This window comes from Equus przewalskii, chromosome 28 (assembly GCF_037783145.1).
Source record: "Equus przewalskii isolate Varuska chromosome 28, EquPr2, whole genome shotgun sequence".
NCBI classification, from domain to species: domain Eukaryota; kingdom Metazoa; phylum Chordata; class Mammalia; order Perissodactyla; family Equidae; genus Equus; species Equus przewalskii.
In genome coordinates this window covers 14,901,125-14,918,790 of record NC_091858.1, presented here as the reverse complement: position 1 = coordinate 14,918,790, position 17,666 = coordinate 14,901,125, and the positions used below count along the sequence as shown (strand labels likewise).

The 17,666-nt window shown below is 42.9% G+C and overlaps 1 pseudogene; it reads left to right on the top strand.

Annotated features, from left to right (window-relative positions):
• Nucleotides 1–262: 262 nt before the first annotated feature.
• LOC139080007 (tigger transposable element-derived protein 1-like) lies at nt 263–2,263 on the top strand (annotated as a pseudogene).
• The last annotated feature ends 15,403 nt before the right edge of the window (nt 2,264–17,666 follow it).

The following is a 17,666-nucleotide window of genomic DNA, read 5'->3' as shown; positions in this document are numbered from 1 at the left end:
ATAATGCTTCAAACTTTTCTTTATTGCTATATTTGTTATGGTGATCTGTGATCAGTGATCTTTAATGTTACTATTGTTAACTGTTTTGGGGCGTCACAAGTGGCGCCCATATAAGATGGCGAACTTAGTCAACAAATGTGTGTGTACTGACTGATCCTCTGACTTGTCTTGTTTCGCCATCTCTCTCCCTCTCTTCTCGTCGGCCTCCCTATTCCCTGAGACACAACAAGATAGAAATTAGGTCGATTATTATTAACCTACGATGGCCTCTAAGTGTTGAAGTGAAAGGAAGTGTCACACATCTCTCACTTTAGATCAAAAGCTAGAAGTGGGGGCTGGCCCAGCTGTGTAGTGGTTAAGTTTGTGCTTGTATGTGACCTGGGGTCCGCAGGTTTGGATCCCAGGCCCGGACCAAGCACTGCTCATCAAGCCGTGCTGTGATGGCATCCCACATAAGCTAGAGGAAGATTGGCAACAGATGTTAACTCAGGGCCAATCCTCCTCACCAAAAACTTTTTGTTTTGTTTTTTACAAAAAACAAAAACACTAGAAGTGATTAAGCTTAGTGAGGAAAGCATGTTAAAAGCCAAGACAGGCAGAAAGCCAGACCTCTTGCTGCAAGCAGTTAGCCAAATTGTGAACGCAAAGGAAAAATTCTTGGAGGAAATTAAAAGTGCCACTTTAGTGAATATGCAAATAAAAAGAAAGTGAAACGGCCTTATTGCTGATATGGAGACAGCTTTAGTGGTCTGGATAGAAGATCAAACCAGCCACAACATTCTCTTAAGCCAAAGCCTGATCCAGACCAAGGCCCCAACTCTCTTCAATTCTGTAAAGGCTGAGAGAAATGGGGAAGCTGCAGAAGAAAAGTTTGGAGCCAGCAGAGTTCGGTTCATGAGGTTTAAGGAAAGAAGCCGTCTCCACAACATAAAAGTGCAGGGTGAGGCAGCAAGTGCTGATGGAGAAGCTGCAGCAAGTTCTCCAGAAGATCCAGCTAAGATTGTTAATGAAGGCGGCTACGCTAAACAACAGATCTGCCAATGTAGATGAAATAGCCTTACGTTGGAAGAAGATGCCATCTAGGACTTTCATAGCTAGAGAGGAGAAGTCAATGCCTGGCTTCAAAGCTTCAAAGGACAGGCTGACTCTCTTGTTAGGGGCTAATGCAGCTGGAGACTCTAAGTTGAAGCCAATGCTCATTGACCATTCCCAAAATCCTAGGGCCCTTAAGAATTATGGGGAATCTCCTCTGCCTGTGCTCTGTAAATGGAACACCAAAGCCTGGATAACAGCACATCTGCTTACAACATAGTTTATTGAATATTTTAAGCCCACTGTTGAGACCTACTGTTCAGAAAAAGAGATTCCTCTCAAAATATTACTGCTCACTGACAATGAACCTGGACACCAAGAGCTCTGTAGGAGATGTACAATGAGATGAGTGTTGTTTTCATGCCTGCTAACATAGCATCCATTCTGCAGCCCGTGGATCAATGAGTAATTTCGACCTTCAAGTCTTATGATTTAAGAAATACATTTCATAAGGCTATGGCTGCCATAGATAGTGATTCCTCTGATGGATCTGGGCAAAGTCAGCTGAAAATCTTCTGGAAGTGATTCATCATTCTAGATGCCATGAAGAACATTTGTGATTCATGAGAAAAGGTTAAAACATCAACATTAACAGGAGTTTGGAAGAAGTTGATTCCAACCCTTAGGGATGACTCTGAGAGATTCAAGATTTCAGTGGAGAAGGTAACTGCTGATGCAGTGGAAATAGCAAGAAAACAAGAATTAGAAGTTGAGCCTGAAGACGTGACTGAACTGCGGCAATCTCATGATAAAACTTTAACAGATGAGGAGTTGCTTCTTATGGATGAGCAAATAAAATTGTTTCTTGAGATGGAATCTACTCCTAGTGAAGATGCTGTGAAGATTATTGAAATGACAACAAAGGATTTAGAATATTAACATAAACTGAGTTGATAAAGCAGTGGTAGAGTTTGAGACGATTGACTCCAATTTTGAAAGAAGTTCTACTGTGGGTAAAATGCTATCAAACAGCATCACATGCCACAGAGAAAACATTTGTGAAAAGAAAAGTGGTTCAATGCAGCAAACTTCATTGTTGTTTTATATTGAGAAATTACCACAGTCTCCCCAGCCTTCAGCAACTACCACCTTGATCAGTCAGCAGCCAGCAACATCAAGGCAAGAACCTCCACCAGCAAAAAGACTCACTGAAGGCTCAGAGGATGGGTAGCATTTTTTAACAATAAAGTATTTTTTAATTAAGGTATGCATTTTTTGAGACATAATGCTATTGCATACTTAATAGAGTATAGTATATTGTAAACATACCTTTTATATGTACTGAGAAACCAAAAAACTCACGTGACTCACTTTACCGTGATTGACGGTGGTCTGGAACTGAACCTATAATGTCTCTGTGGTATGCCTGTGTATGAATGTCATGCTTTTGGGTTTTTTTTAAAGATTGGCACCTGAGCTAACAACTGTGCCAATCTTTTTTTTTTTTCTGCTTTTTCTCCCCAAAGTGCCCCAGCACATAGTTGTATATTTTTAGTTGTGGGTTCTTCTAGTTGTGGCATGTGGGACGCTGCCTCAACATGGCCTGATGAGCAGTGCCATGTCCATGCCCAGGATGCGAAACAATGGAACTCTGGGCCACCGAAGTGGAGCACACAAACTTAACCAATTGGCCATGGGGCCGGCCCCAAGTGTCATGCTTTTTTTTTTTCAGTTGTACCTTGTTTCTTGTCTGTCACCACATAAATGCTCCCCTTCACCCCCTATGCCCACCCTCCACCCCTCTTCCCCTGGTAACCACTAAACCGTTTTCCTTGTCCATGTGCTTGTTCATATTCCACATATGAGTGAAATCATCTGGTGTTTGTTTTTCTCAGTCTGGCTTATTTTGCTTAGCATAATTCCCTCCAGGAATTATGGGATGATTTTGTCTTTTTTATGGCTGAGTAGTATTCCATTGTGTGTGTATATATATATACACCACATCTTTATCCAATCATTGCTTGATGGGCACTTGGATTGTTTCCACATCTTGGCTATTGTGAATAATACTGCAATGAACATAGGGGTGCATATGTTACTTTGGATTGTTGATTTCAAGTTGTTTGGGTAGATATCCCATAGCGGGATAGCTGGGGCATATGGTAGTTCTATTTTTAGTTTTTTGAGGAATCTCCATACTGGTTTTCCATAATGGCTGCACCAATTTGCACTCCCATCAGCAGTGTGTGAAGATTCTCTTCTCTCCACACCCTCTCCAACATTTGTTATTTTTAGTCTTAGTGATTATAGCCATTTTAACAGGCATAAGGTGGTATCTTTGTGTAGTTTTGATTTGCATTTCCCTGATGATTAGTGATGTTGAACATCTTTTCATGTGTTTATTGGCCATCGGTGTATCTTCTTTGGAAAAATGTCTGTTCATATCCTCTGCCCATTTTTTTTAACCAAATATCAAGCATTTATTGAGTTAATTATAGTTTACAATCTTGTGAAATTTCAGTTGTACATTATTGTTTGTCAGTTGTGTTGTAGGTGCACCCCTTCACCCTTTGTGCCCACCCCTCACCCCCCCGAGTGTCATGCTTTTAACTCTTTAAAAAATATTTTTTCAGGGGCCAGCCCCATGGCCAAGTGGTTAAAGTTCCATGCCCTCTGCTTTCACCGTCTGGATTCACAAGTTAGGATCTTGGATGTGGACCTACTCCACTCATCAGCCATGCTGTGGTGGCATCCCATATACAAAATGGAGGAAGATTGGCACAGATGTTAACTCAGGACTAATCTTCCTCAAGCAAGAAAAAAGAAGAGGATTGGCAATAGATGTTAGCTCAGGGAAAATCCTCCTCACACACATACACTATATATATATATATAGTCACATATTTAGTAATAAATATTTGTGAAGAGGCAAAAGGAAATTACATGAGAATACCAATTTTCCCCCTTTGGAAGAGCTTAAAGTAAGGTTGAAGAGTTGCCTCTGAAGTTATGGGGGTAAGGCCAGACCTGTCGCTGTCATGCAGACCATATAGGCTGGAGCTAGGAAAAGCCCACGTCCTGCAGTCACCTTCCTCGTTCTTGGGCTCAGCTGTCAGGCAGGCCTGGCTTTAAATCCTCTCTCTGCTGCATATCTGTTCTTGAGAATATCTTCTTAAAGTCTCAAGTTTTTCATCTGAAAAATTGTGATAAACTACATCATAGCATCATTAGAGGTATTCGATGAGAGATTGCACAGAAGGCAAAGTGCCTGCCACCTGGGTCATAGTCAGTGTAAACACTGCCCAGGCAATTCAGCAGTGCTGCTGGGATCACCCACTTTCTCTACCTCTGACAGTGCCAATGACAGTAGTGATCCCACTGACCATTGCAGGGTGGAGTAGACTATATTAAACGGTCAAAACAGTTAATTAGCTTCTCAGAAAGTCTAACTTTTGGCCAGGTAGAAATTTCAATCCAAGGAAGAACCCGACTCTATCTGCCTTGGTGTACTCAGGCAGCCTGAGGGCTTCTTCAGCCGAGGGCCTACATGTCACACTGGGAAGATGAGCCATTCTTGGCCTCCTTTCTCTTGGAAATTTCTGCCAATCAGGTATTTTCCTCTCACTGATGCTGGCCTGGCTTCAAATTACATGCTGTGGCAGTTAAACGAGAATTAATGGGTTTTGCATTTCTTCCCATAATTATCTCCCAACATGGCTGAAAGGGTGGGCGCTGTGTACAGATGAAAAGACTCTGCAGCATACACTGAGTCAACAGCAGAGGCTGCATTAGTTTACAACTCTCTTTTGCTTGGCTCCAAGTAGCAGTATATCTACACACATACATATACATAGGTCCTCATCAGGGCTGAAGACTTGTGCGCTGCTCAGTCGAGTCTGTGGAACTCTCCCCCGGGGCTGCTGAGGTCGAGGTCCACTTACAAAGGCTTGTACATGGAGCTAGAAGGAAGTCAGAGCCAACAAAGTCAACTGATGAAGAATCTGGAGAGATTGATTTCAGGGACTGAATACCTACTCTGTCAGTTGATCAAACTGTGAGTCAAGAGAGATAGGAATGATAACCATGCGAGGAATTTTGACCAGATAGATAAGCATTCATTTAGGGTCACCCAGGGGTTATGGGGAAAATAAGTGAAACAAGACTCCGTCTATCACTAGGTAGGAGAAAATGAAAATGAACACTTACTACCGCACATGAGGGAGAGCAGCTGCACCTCATTTGGGTAAATGCTGTGGGTGATCAGATAGTTTCGTTTACAAGTATAAAAAATTCATTAATTAATTCAGTTGGTCATTTATTCAACAAACATTTCCTGGCAGTCTACCAATACCAGGCAATGTGCTAGGCAAAGATAAGTAAGAAGTATGCCCAACCTCAAGGAGAACCTAGTCTCTGCAATTCACGAAATAAATGCCACCGTGGAGGGATATGCCTAGGATGATGGTGTCATAGGAATGAGTGATATCATGTGAGAGGTTTTTAAAAATTACAATTATCTTACAGAATTTAACGTCTACTTCGATATAGTTCGGTGGCCTTACTTTCAGACATCTAGAAATAAGCTCTTTTTCTCTATTCCAATTTTAGTAGACTCTGACAAATAAGCAATTCATTGATGTGTAAGTGAGTATTTATGTTCCACAGGCAAAATACCGCATAGGGAAAATTTTCTCTGTTTCCCTTGAAAGGTCCCTCCCCCCATCCAGGCCTTAACCAGGAGCAGCTTGGGCCCTGGAAGTACCTGGCCTGTCCCAGAGGGGCCATGAGCTCTGGGAGGTGGTTCCATTGGGCATCTAGAGGCAGGACCCTGATCAGGAGGAAGCTCCTAGGGTGGTCACAGGCTTACACACACAAAGGTGAGCCCTTAGCCTCACTGCTGTGCAATGCCTGGCCACCAAATGCAAGGGAACCCACGGGAGCTGGGCCTCAAAGAGGGAAAAGAGAAAATCTTGAGCTTTTCCTCTACTGTCAGGAACCAGCAGCTGTTTGGTTGCAGCCAGGAGATGCTTTCAAGTGGAGGAAGCAGAATCACCATGTGTAATAGATTTATTTTGTTTCCAGGGAGAAGGTGTGTTAATTATATTATTTGAGGATATTCAATTTTACTATATAAGATAACCTTACACATAGGCTGGATGAAACTCATAAGATGTGTTTAGGTGTTGTCCTAGGTTGAATAGTGCCTACCCTCAAAGTTCATGTTCCCCTGGTACCTGTGGATGTGATCTTATTTGGAAATGGGGTATTTGCAGATGTAACTAGTCAAGATGAAGTCATATTAGATTAGGGTGGGCTCTAAATCCAGTGGCTGGTATCCTTATTAGAAGGCCATGTGAAACACAGGAGACAGAGAAGAAGGCCATATGAAGGCAGAAGCAGAGATTAGAGTGATGTGTCTACAAGCCAAGGAACACCCAGGATTGCCAGCAAGCACCAGAAGCTAGGAGAGGGGCATGGAATAGATTCTCCCTCAGAGCCCACAGAAGGACCCCACCCTGATAAAACTTTGATCTCAGACTTCTGGCCTCCACAAGAGTGAGAGAATAAATTTCTGAGAGGTTAGACACAGATAAAGTTGAGCATGTGTGTGTGCTAAACATAGGTGGAAAAGGATGGAAGGCACAAGGGGTGCCAATATTCATGAATCTCTAAATATACATGAGGCACGTTAGGCAATGAATACTTATGAAGTCTTAAAGTGACTGGTCATTGGTGACATCCACCCATTCTGGTTCCACATATCCGCTGTCCAAAATATGCAGATAAAAGCCATGGCTGCTCAGCAGATCAGTGGTGACCTCCGCCTGTGGCCAGGTATAACTGTCCTACATCTGTCAGATATAATAAGTGTGGGTTGGCCCTAGGTACCTTCTATCTCTTTGTCCAGTTTGCTCAAAGCTCACCTCTGCTCAGCAGGGAAAGCTCCTATGACAGAGGAGAGGGTGAGAGGTGACGGATGAGAGAGAGGAGGCCAGGAGGGAGAGAGGGAAATTAGAATACTGTGTAACCCAGGATTTGGGTAGTGTGGTCCACTCTTCCTGCACCTGATCCTAAGTCTGTTAACAAACTCATCTTTTTCCCTTGCTTCTCAGTGTGCATTTTCAGTAGATTCCATAAACCACATGATGTTAGCATTGTAGTTTGGTCTTGAGCCTTTCTGTTCCATGACTTCAGGGATAGCTTGCCAGGTAGTATATATGGAGGCAACAACGTAATTTCCCATACCTCACCAGGGGGAGAACTTTACCTGATGGTATTTTCTGGAAACTAGTTATTTTTGAGCAAATATTTATTAAAGGTTTACTATGTGCCAGGCACCATCCTAGGTCCCTGCTATACAGTAATGAGCAAAGCAGACTTGGCCCTTCACCTGGTGATTAGAGTCCTGTAAGAAGAAGGGTAACCAATGTGTAATGCAGTGTGATAACTCCCATGACCATGGAAGTGTCCAGCACAATAGAGCACATAGGAGGGGCATATAAACCCAGTCTAGAGCAGTCAGGGAGCACTTCCTGGAGGAAGGATATTCATACTGAGAGAACATGAGCAGATAAGTGGCAGAAGGCATGGAAGAGGGTACTAGGCAGGAGGAACAAAATGAGCAGAGGTCCAGAGGAAAGCAACAGCATGGGAAATTTGTGGAACTGAAAGAAACCCAGTAAGGTCTTGAGCATAGAGAATGAATAGAAAATGGGGAACGATGAGACCGGACAAGTGAGTGGAGAATTTTTGTTATGTATAGAGATTGAACTTGACCCTAAATTGTTGGGAAACCACTGAAGGGTTTTAGACAAGGGAGTGGCATGATGAGATATTTATTTAAGAAAGGTCCCTCTGGCTATTGAGTGGGAAATAGGTTAGTCAGGAATGATAGTGGAGGTGAGGGGACCAATACGAGGATGTGGCAGTGGTCCGGGCAAGACATGGTGGGTAGTGGCTTAGGCAGTGGAAATGAGGATTATTCACAAGATGTTGAGGAGGCAGAATTGATGGATCTTCACGGTTGATTGGACGCGGGAGAGGAGCAAACCAAAGGGCTCCAGTTGAGAGTTAGACATGTGGTCCTGAGACTCAGAAAGAGAACTGGGGCAAACAGATAGATCTGGGTGCCAACAGCTTATTCATAGCTGGAAATGAAAGACATGCTAGTTATTCAGCTTTAAGTAGAGCAGAAAGTCTCAATCAGGGCTGTGGCTTGGTTACAAGGGATCCAAGAACCAGGTACAAATCGACAAATGCACAAAGATTTGTACAGGAGTTCTGGAGAGAGTCCAGCAACACAGTTTACAACAGGAGTGGGCGTGGCAAGAAATGACAAGATCATTGGTGATGAGTGGAGATAATAAGAGGACGGTCAAGGAGGAAGACAATGAGGATCAAAGAGAAAGAGTGGATTATGCATTCCGAATTTAGAATCCATCCTTGTAAGCTCAATTCATACTTGTGGGTGTAAAACATATACTGATAATCTATATTTAATTTAACTATTTAGCACATATGGCTTTTAAAATTTTCATTGTATATTTCACAGATAGTCTCAATGATCCTTTTTAATTACAAATCTCAGTTTGAGAACCATGGAAAAGTACCCTTGAATCAGAAACTCCTAAACCTGAGTCTACCAGAGGTAGCTGAGTATGCCTGAGCACCCCTCACAGTCGCGTGAGTTCCTGCACAGACAGTCTCCCAGATAAGGAGGAATATGGGGTTAACAGACCCGACAGGTGAGTGTGGACTGCTGCCCTTCCATTAACTGCGTAAGAACACCGAGGGGAGGCTAGACCACTCCCAAAGGGACTGGTCCAGAGACTGTTTGGGCCTGACTGTAAAATAGAGCCCTGACACAGACAGGAATGTTCACTGTGTAGCATGTCATGCCCCATAATGGAGATGGAGGCAGCCCTGAACCCAGAACCTTCCGGAGGGTGAAGTAGATATGTAGGAAGGTGAAGGGGGGATACGAAGTCTTTAAGGAGATGACTCTTCCGCATTACAAATGCAGTTTCTGAATTCAGATTCCACTGCACGAGAAGGAGTATGAAAGGGAGCTCGTGTATATTTCCTCCTTACCCAACCCAAGAATTGCTTCTGGAACATATTTTTGGTCTAATAAGCCACATTATGTTTCTCACATAGCACCTAGTATTTGTCTCTTTGTTACTGCTGAAATGGCACACAATAGCCCCCCTTATCTATGGGGACACGTTCCAAGACTCCTGGTGGATGCCTGAAACCATGGATAATACTGAACCCCATACACACTGTTTTTTCCTATACATACATACTTATAATAAAGATTAATTTAGGGGCCAGCCTGGTGGCGCAGCAGTTAAGTTCCCACGTTCCGCTTCTCGGCGGCCTGGGGTTCCACGGTTCGGATCCCCGGTTGGGATCCCCGGTGCAGACCTGGCACCGCTTGGCACGCCATGCTGTGGTAGGCATCCCACTATAAAGCAGAGGAAGATGGGCACGATGTTAGCTCAGGGCCAGGCTTCCTCAGCAAAAAAGAGGAGGACTAGAAGTAGTTAGCTCAGGGCTAATCTTCCTCAAAAAAAAAAAAAGATTAATTTATAAATTAGGCACCGTAAAAGATTAACAACAGTAAATAATAATAAAATAGAATAATTATAACCCTATACTATAAAAAAAAGTTACATAGGTCTTAGCAACCTCAGCATATGATTTTTTTCCTTCCTTATTAAGCTGAGAACTTTTACCTTTTCCCTTAAAGGAAGCACTTTATGACTTCTCTTTGGCATATCCCAAGCATCACTACTCTTGTTCTTTGGGGCCATTATTAAGTAAAGTAAGAGTTACTTGAACACAAGCACTGCGATACCTCGACAGTCAGTCTGATAACCCAGATGGCTACTAAATGTCTAACAAGCGGGTAGCATATTCTGGTGGATACGCCAGACAAAGGGATGATTCATGTCCCAGCCAGGACGTAGCAGGATGGTGAGATTTCATCACACGACTCAGAAGGGCATGCAATTTAAAATTTATAAATTGTTTATTTCTGGGGTTTTCCATTTAATATTTTCAGACTGCAGTGGACGGCAGGTAACTGCAACTGTGGAAAGCAGAACTCCAGATGAGGGGGGAATACTGTATTCTAAATTCAGTCCCTACCCCCTCCCACACAGTTTTTTTTTTAGGACTGATATTTCCAGCTGCTTTATTATTGATAAAATATGAAACATATTTATAACTGTAGAGAGTCCATTACATTATCAAGCTCTCAGGTCCCTGTGTTCAGAACAAAACCCACCCACGGTCTATTGGGTGAAGTCTAGATCAGCCATCTTTCTTCCTTCTCATGACAGTTCCACCATTTCTTGAAAGCCTCTTTCTCTAGTCTCTGCCTCGCTTCTCCAGATGGGAAATGGTTGTTTCCCTCCCTTATTTTCAGGAGAACATTATGAAAATGAAGAATGGCAAAGAACATTTTGAATGTGAAATGATTTAGTTACCTATTAAGGACTTTCTGACTGCAACGACTGCAAAATGCTGCTTCTTTTCCCCAAAACTCCTCACCCCATACACATTTGCTTTTCTGGAAGTTGTTAATAAATAGAGGTGCTATGTGTGGGAGTGTTAGGGTGCAGAGTGGCCCAAAACAAGCATGCTAATTCAGACAACCTCTTCGAGTCCTATCTGAGTCTCTACACTATGATTTTACAGATGTATCTTATTTATACAATACAAATATTTCTGAAAAATTGTCTGGAAATTGAATTTTATAGGTTGAAGCATATTTTAATTATGCTCAATTATCTTGCTTGTTAAAAAAAAATCCTGTAACAAATATTTTGACAAAATGAAGAGTTCTCTAATTTGCATTTTATTTTTACGATGGACTTTAGAATATAAAGAGGGGTTTAGTTATATTGGTAAATGTAATAATCTGTGTGAAAGTATTTTGCAAAGGTAAAAAACCGTTAGTCCAACTAAGACAGTATATTAGTTATCTATTGCTGCATAACAAATTACCCCAAAATCTAGCAGCTTAAAACAACAAATATTACATTTCATAGTTTCTGAGGGGCAAGGGTCTTAGCTTGGTGGTTCTGGTTCAGGATCTCTCATCAAGTTGCAGTCAAGCTGTCAGCTGGGGCTGTAGTCTTCGAAGGCTTAACTGGGACCTCTTTCAAGTTCATTCCCACAGCTGTTGGCCAGAGGCTTCAGTTCCCTCCTATGTGGGACTCTCTATGAGGTTGCTCACAACATGGCTTCCCCCAGAGGGCATATCTATGTGAATGTCTGCATGAGGAAGGGAACAAGCAAGATAGAAGCCAAGTATTTTATAATCTAATCTTGGAAGTAACATTCTATCACTTCTCTATATTCTGTTGGTCACACTGATACAGTGTGGATACAGCAGCATTGCACAAAGGCGTGACTACCAGGTGGCAGGGATCACTGGGGGCCATCTTGAAAGCTGGCTACCGCAGAAAAGAAGTTAAATAGATGAATCTTTCCAAAATCCTGTGGCTTTTTATACATTCATATTAAGATTATAAGCCAATTTTCCCAGTGGGATCTCCAGTTAGCCATGAAAGTCAGAGTCATCAACCTGGGATAAAAAGTAACATTTGATCAACTAGTATAAAAATATATTAAATTGAACTATTTGACCGAGGCACTAAAAAAAGTATCCAATACCAAATTAGTTGTGAGACAGACTAGTATCAGTTTTTCAAAGGAAATATCTGAAAACTGGTCACACAAGTCTTGGATCTCTCACGCAAGAGCTATTCCCACAGATCAGGGGTAGGAAAAGGTCGAGAGAGGGGAATCAGAAAGAATATGGAAGGAGGGTTTGTCAGAGAGAGGGATTTATTGCTTTGAGGCCTATCTAAAGGAGACGGGTAGGAGTCACTTGAATGGAATTGTTTTGAGAGTTTGAAATGTGTTCTCCATGGCTGGAAGGCAAAATGGATACCTGTCTGACTCTGCCCAGGAAATCTGGAAGTCAGGCAAGATGTGCTGGGGAACTGTAGAGCATTTTGTGAAGAAGAATTGCCAGCTAGGGATTGCTCTGAGTCTCCAGAGTCTGCCTGGGCAGAGAACGCATGTTTCCTGTAGAACAGAGAGGGTCCTGGAAGAGACGGAATCATGCTGGATCCATTTGAAATCTAGGTGGAGGCCTACCAGAAGGAGGAGGAGACCACGAGAGGGATTATGGGTGGACTGAACCAATAAAAAAACAAGAGCTGAGCAAGAGGGAGTCAGCTGATGAAACATCATAGCCCATACTACAGGAATTGTAAGGGCACAAAGTGAGGGAATCTCCAAATAACCCATAATGTGGCTTATGAGAGAGTCATGTTCAAATATTTACAGGTCCAGAGAGGGTGAGCCATCTTAGACCAGTCCTAGTTGGATAAGAACTTTCCAGTGCCCCTTGCAACATGGCCTTCTCTCTGTCTGGATCCTTGGTTGACAAGCTGGCAGGGAGAGAGGGGACCGTTACCAGGCAGGAGAAGAAAAGAAGAGCCTTTTCTGTATGTCACACTCCAGCAGCCAGCCAGCTCACGGTAGGTCCCAGTTAGCAGGGGTGGGAGGTGGCAAGGTTTAATGTTAACTCAAGTTTAAGGTTTATTACCTGGAACTAGACATGTTAAATTATTGAAATTATACTTTGTGCCTTACAGTGACTGAAGGACTTTCTTTTACCTAAGAGTGACAACACAGGGCAGAAGGGTAGTCAAGATTTTATCCCAGAGGCAGGGTTATAATGGGACACTAGCAGACAAAATAAAGTTATTTATATGATTATATCACGTGATTTCTTCTTGTTCAATTTCTATGTTTCACTAGCAATTGGCTTTATGTTTGAAACTAGGATCATTTTCCTATGAGGCTCCCTAGGGGAGTTACAGCCAGCATGGACTGTACTGTCACAGGCGAGAGCTTGATGGAAAAAACCAACCAATTAAGAAACAAACAGAACCAAAAGGTCCCTCTTGTCACTTGCCTGTAGGATTGAGGCTGCGATGTCAGTTTTTCCTCAACACCTCGTGATGGGTTCTTGCTCAACCACTTTAAGGCCAAAAGCTTAAAAAGCCATTCAACCACTGGCCCTTCACGTATTTGTTCATTCAATCATTTATTCATCAATAACCTCTTTCAGAGCTCCTACACATGCCTGGAATCCTCCTTTCCACTCCTCAGAAAAAGCGTCTCACCATCTTTCTTATGTAGCTCTTTTCTCTACCTCCAAGCTGCTCCCACGTCCATCAGCGGCACTGAGCCTGGGGGCAGCTTTCCTCTAAGAAATATTTGGATAGGGGTTAGCGAAAGAGGGTAGAATATGTAAATGTGATATGACACAGAAACCTTGGAGGTCTCTGATACTTTCATGCCATATATATAATTATATATGCAGATATATTTTTATGTATGTATAGATATGTATATATACACATCATATATTTATATTTACATATATGTATAGATGTTCTTAGAAGCACAGTTAGGAATAGACGTGCAGTCTGGAAAGTTTACATAAAAAGAATATTTTATATTTTCATAATACTTTACAGAATGTTACCCATTTTTTTCTCCTAAGAAAATCATCCTCTTTCTTTTTACAACCCAACCCTCTCACAAGCCAAAGTTTCATTATCCGTGAGTACAAACGAAACTGGATGCTTTAACACTTAGAAAAACGAATGCCTTCTGTTGGATAGGACATTTTAAACAACATCTTTGAGTCTTATGGCTTTTTCTTAGGAAGGTTTTTTCCCATAATTTAAAAAGCTACCTTTTTTGTATATACTTACTTTTATATATTATAATATCCAGATCTTTAAAATATTTGAGGGGCCAGCCAGGTGGCATAGTAGGAAAGTTTGCATGCTCCACTTCAGCAGTCACTTCACAGATTTGGATCCTGGGCATGGACCTACACATGGCTCATCAAGCCGTGCTATGGTGGTGTCCTACATACAAAATAGAGGAAGATTGGCACGGACGTTAACTCAGGGCCAATCTTCCTCACCAAAAAAAAAAGAAGAAGAAGAAGAAGAAAAGAAATTAATTTGAGTGTAGAGTAATAGATAAAGATGCATTGAATCATCATGCCAAACAAATGGGTAACTAAATTTCCCATCACCACATATTGAACAGCCTAGACTCATCCCACTTATTTGAAAGGAAATTTGTAATAAATACTTAATTCCCATGGCTCTGTTCCTTTATTGTGTTTGCCTTTATATCCATGCAGGTATTATACCATTTTATTTATTGTAAGATCAAGGTCAATTTTGATGTCTGATAGCTATCAGTGTTTCCTGAACACCTATTGCCCAAGCTTCTCACCTCAACCAGAATGCTTTCAACTCCTCTCCAAAATGCCCATATGGACCTTCAGCTCAAGCAGGGGACAGCTGGCTTAGCAGCACATTTAGGTTTTTTGTTTGATCGCAAAGTGTTTTTTGGTTGATCTCAAGTTTGCTAATTACTTACAATGCAATGTGGTGGCTGAAACCTAAGGCAACATTAGGCTATATTAATAAGTGAATCATGTGCAGAGGAGGAGAAATTATGGTCACAGGATCTTCAGCCGGAACACATCCGGAGTGCTGGGCTCAGGCTGGGCACCACCCTTGGCAGAAGCATTCCCTGACTAGAATGGAGCCAGAGGATGGCTAGATTCTGAGTCATGTGGGGGAGGAGGCAAGGATGGCTGGTCTAGAGAGGAGAGGACTCGGGGGCTGCTGGTGATTGTCTGCAAGTCTGAAGAGGGATTGGATAAAATTCTCTATTGTCTGGAAGAAAAACATAAGGAAGTTAAAGAAAGCTAGATCTCAGCTCAATGTTGAGAAGAATTTTCTAGAAAAAAGAACGTCCTCAAAATAAAAGGGGTCCATTTGTGAGGTAATGGATGCCTGCTATCAAAAATATTTTAAAAGAAATTGTATGCTGTGGAAAGGATTCCTGTTCAGGTAGGAAGATGAACTGGATGCTTCGGTGGGTCTTCTCCATCCACCTGAATTCCCTTTCCCTTCCTTCAGACTTTTCAGTCGTAGTGCTTGTACCCTCTTCCCAATGAATACAGAACCTCTAGTCTATACCAGACACCTGTCATGCGACATTTCTTGAGCTGGCTTTTCCCTTAAGTTGTGATTTAAACTTTTACTCCTGTCTCCTTTGAGTACAAGGATTCTTTTTGAAAAGTCTTATTTCTTTCACAGCTCCTAGCCCAGCCCCTCGCGTTTAAAAGCAGCTTAATACACATTTAGTTGTTGTTCAACAATGTTCTGACTAATGTGTTAAATGTCCTGACTCCAGTCCCCAAGAAATTAATAATGCTCTTTGTCGGGGTTCTGTTTTAGAAATATCCGTTTTTTATGTGACTGCCTCTAAAACATTCATCCTCATTCATTTCCCCCTCTCCATTTCCCTTCCCATTTTTTTTAAAAGAAAGAATAATCTTTGGCAGAAATGAAAGTCTTTTGTGTGTGTGTGTGGTCATGTTTCTAGACAGGAGGGGAACAGATGGCTGAGTTTTGAGGAGACAATTCCAGGCTGCTGAGGCTTAACAAGGCTAATAAAAGGTAATTTACCAAAGACTTAGAGAGTCACGGGGCATTTGAGATTTTTTAAAGCCCCAAACCCACTGCCCTTGCCAACATCTCCCCACTCCTCTCCCTCCCGCCCTTCTATCCTTCCCAAGAACGTGAGGTTGCCAAGCTGCCGCTGATGAGGCTACTCTGAGGCTCCGCTCTCCCAGGCACATTTGCTGGGCTGTCTGGGTAACAGGCTGGGGCACCATTGTCTTTCAGCAAATGGGTTTGGCACCATTCAGCTGCCCAGGCTGTGGCCCTGTGCACCTGGCTGGAATCCCAGAACCCCTGTAGTGAGAGATACACAGACAGTGTAATGTAGCATTGGCGTCTTTATTTCTCTGTGGGGGTAATGCCTTCTTTGGGTTCTCATTTCGTTTTTCCCCTCCCGAAAGGCCCAGCTTGGTGCTTCCTACATCTGCTCTGTTTCGTTCAGCACTTGTGTCCAAAACCACTTTTTATTCTGTTCCTGATTTTCTTCGAATAGAAAGCTTACAAAATGGCCTCAACTGCTTCTCTAAGACTATGTCGACAAAGACAACCTGGACCTATGTCAGCCACAGTGAGACACCCCTTTGCTACTCCCCTTGGGCTGAGATTTTCACCTCCATGCTCACCCCGCAAAGGACAGTCACCAATACTGCCAAGAGAAAATGCTTTTTCTCTTGTGCTTTTGTTTTCTTATGTTCAGGAAAGAAATACTGTCAAACGTATGTGACTCATTGCAGACCATCTAGGGGCGGGGGTGCTGGCAAGACCACTGGGAGCCCAGGCTGGCTGAAGGGATGCACCAAGAACCTGCAATGAGACAGAGAGAAAATCATCAGCCAGGGGAGGCGCTCACTTCATCTGACCTCTGTTGGTCTTCACTGACGAAAGGTGATAAACGCTGTCTCCTGAGACACAGCCCGGAGACCCAAGGACTGGGGGGGAGTTTGGCTTAATTTAGATTTATGCAAACCCAGCCTCTGAGCTTTCAAATCAGAACAGCAAACACGGCCCCCTTATGACTTTATGTGCCTGGCAATGTGCTATTTGCAGAGGAGGAGAGAGGAGCTTATATTCAGGTACAAAAGAGACAGACAGTTCAGCAGGATGTGAGGATCATTATGAGGGGGTGTGCACAGGAAACTGTAGGTCCTCGCAGGAGGGCACTCAGCTCACCTTCTAGAAGTGGTGATGTCTGAGGTTGGACTGGAGATTGAGTTCCCATCCATCAGGCAAATCAGCAGAGAGGGGATTTCAGGAGCAAAGTCAGAAAACATGAAACAGCATTATCAAAGACCCGGAACCACGATTCAGCATGGTGAGGCAGGCTCCTGCAGGCGATTTGGAATTGTCAGATAGAGCAGCAGGAAATGAAGTTGGAGAATAAAGGCAGGGTCATATCACAAAAGGCCTGCTGTAGTAAATGAAGGGGCTTTAGGTAAAGGGGAGCCACTGAAGGTTTTCAGTGAGGAGGGACAGGATCAGCTTTGCAATTTAGAAAGTTAACTCTGGCAGAAGGATGGATTTTGAGGAGAGAGTGCTGGATGGGGAGAACCCAGGGGCAGGTAAACCACTCAGGAACTCCCATCCCTGACTCTTCTTCTCTCACCACAACCCAGTTGTCCTTCCAGAAATTCTGTTGCCTTTACTTTCAAACTATTTCCAGAATCTGCCTTTTTCTCCACTTCCATTACTACCACCCTGTCCCAGCCACTAGCATCACTCACCTGCCTTATTGCCACAGCATCCTACCTAGTCTCTGTTTCTCTCCGGGTTTCTCTAAGTCTGTTCTCAATGTGGCAGCCAAAATGATCCTTTTAAAACATGTATGAGATTCCATCACTCCTCTGCTCAAAACCTAGCAATGACTCCTGATCCCACTCAGAAAAAGCTGGCGTTCATGTAACAGACTCTGACTTCATTTCTGACCACGGCCCCTAGCTTCCTCCACTCCAGCCGCACTGACCTTCTTGCTGCTTCTTGAACATACCAGCCATGCTCCCATGTCAGGGCCTTTTCCTGGGGCCTCCAGTACTTCCCCCAGGTAACTAC